The sequence below is a fragment of the Arachis duranensis genome, chromosome 9 (assembly GCF_000817695.3).
Source record: "Arachis duranensis cultivar V14167 chromosome 9, aradu.V14167.gnm2.J7QH, whole genome shotgun sequence".
Classification (NCBI taxonomy): domain Eukaryota; kingdom Viridiplantae; phylum Streptophyta; class Magnoliopsida; order Fabales; family Fabaceae; genus Arachis; species Arachis duranensis.
The window spans coordinates 14,902,702-14,905,060 of record NC_029780.3 but is presented as its reverse complement, the minus strand read 5'-3'; the positions used below and the strand labels follow the sequence as shown (position 1 = coordinate 14,905,060).

The following is a 2,359-nucleotide window of genomic DNA, read 5'->3' as shown; positions in this document are numbered from 1 at the left end:
CAGCATGTACTTGGTGTTCAACGCCAAGTTACGTCGTCTATCTTCGCGCAAAGTATGGACTATTATATATTGCTGGGAAGCCCTAGATGTCTACTTTCCAACGCCGTTGAGAGTGCGCTAATTGGACTCTTGTAGCTCCAAAAAATCCATTCCGAGTCCAGGGAGGTCAGGATCCAACAGCATCAGCAGTCCTTTTTCAGCCTAACTCAGATTTTTGCTCAACTCCCTCAATTTCAGCCAGAAAATACCTGAAATCACAGAAAAACATACAAACTCATAGTAAAGTCCAGAAATATGATTTTTGCCTAAAAACTAATAATATTCTACTAAAAACTAATTAAAACATACTAAAATCTACATGAAATTAACCCCAAAAAGCGTATAAAATATCTACTCATCACTCAGCGATCTCAATCACTTTTGAATACTTGAAACCATCTTGAATTTATAGGATACTTAGTGGAACCACCCTACTCAAGACACGACCCCAACAGATTATATCAGTTTCTTCCATGTAAAATATATATTCAGTGAAAATCAGACAAAAATAGTATTAAAAGAGTAATGCACAGCAGCATCAGAGGATAATTCAGGTAATATAATGTGCAAGTGTTAATAAATTATAAAGCAAAGTTCATTTAAATGGTCAGTTAAAATACAATGGACACTTCATGTGGTATTGCCACTGCATTTTAGCCTCTTTATTTAAGGAAACAAAACATTGAAAGGACATACTGAAAGATCTAACACATACTATGCGCATATTGTACTCTTAACATACCATTTCGATACTACCATATACTGAGTAGTACATAATTACTTGTCCAAGAGAGTAGTACATACTTACTTGTCCAAGCAAAGAAGCAATACAAGCACTAGTATGGACAAGAGGACCCTCTTTACCTAAAGCAAGGCCTCCTCCTACTGATCCAATGCTGCCAAATATCTGAACAAAAGAAGAATCCTTGCATTTAATTTGCAACTATGTATTTCTAAAACTTTAAAAAGCAAAATAATCAATGCAGCCCTCTGACCTTTCCAATCAAAGTTCTCAGAAGAAGAATTCCATGAATATCAACCCTTGAACATTATTCATCATTCACATTATCAGCATACGAAGGATTTTTGTGCAAGCTGGAGTTGCAATAAAGCAGAGAATATCATAGCTATTTGAACATCCAAATAAAAAAATCAGCAAATATGTATGTACTATACAGTATATTCTGATTTTTAAGATCATAAAATTGAGCACACTAGTATTTATTACAAGTTAATTACTCACAGTAAATTTGCCTAATGTTTGCTTTCCTTTACTATTATAACCCTAACTTTTATGAATTTTTATTATTGATTGAAAGAGTACAATTATTTTAACAATTTAATGAGAAAGATAACAAATAGCCCCAGAATAAAAATGAATACAAGCTGGTATGTATATGTTAACTAAAAAAAAGAATTATGATAGAAGTTTGAAATCGATAATGAAAAACCATTTAGGAACAATTAACAGTAAAATAATTAACAGCTAAATCAGTAAAAAATTTCAACAACATCACTAAAGATGAATAAGAGGCTCTGCACGCCAAAATCAAAATAATTCAATCTTCGCAGGAACAATCTTCAATCCCAATCAAGCTAATTTTAGCATTTTAATATTTTCAAAAATGCAGTTTCTTAAACTTGACATCACAAGCTGTTGTTGATTTAAAGAAAATAGAAAAAGTTGGTGAACATGAAAAAAAAGGAGTTAAATGTAATGGAATTTCGGTAAGTCCAACCTTTGTTTTTGAAGGTGTAGAGGATGCCCCACCACTAGTCATCTGAACAAGCCCATTTTTGTGGATCTCCATGTGCAATGTTGGGACCTGAGACACACAGTTCACAGAGACTGGTTAATATATAGAAGTGATACAATGGCAAATAGATTAAATATAATCATAAGTAACAGAAACAAAAATGGGGAGAACTTAAACTTGCCTTTAGCAAAATCTATTCTGTAAACACAGAAGTTGATATATGGCTAATAACATGTTAATCAAGACTGCAACATTAGAAGAACAATTTTCATCATCCAAGGTGAACCAAAATGATTCCAACTACACAGATGATTAGGAACAAAAAAAACTATATATTTTGCTCTTATCAGACAAATCTAAAGGTAAACTTCTGATGCCAATGATCCAATGTTGATTTTAATAGAAAACGTCCCCAATGTTTAACCTTAACATATTAGGTACGACATAAAATATCCGAATCATCTGGCATAATATTAAAAAAATACACACACTTTTGATTCTTTTTCCTTCATATTTTTCCAAGTCAATAACAAGACTAGTTAAATATATATAAAAAATAAAAA

General features: G+C 32.1%; 1 long non-coding RNA gene across 1 annotated transcript; it reads right to left on the bottom strand.

Moving 5' to 3' along the window:
- Window positions 1–409: 409 nt before the first annotated feature.
- Window positions 410–1,081, bottom strand: LOC110275106 (uncharacterized). The gene is made up of 3 exons (XR_002367341.2): window positions 1,035–1,081; window positions 848–946; window positions 410–470 (listed from the first exon to the last, which is right to left on the bottom strand). It is a non-coding gene; the product is annotated as an uncharacterized LOC110275106 (long non-coding RNA).
- Window positions 1,082–2,359: the final 1,278 nt, after the last annotated feature.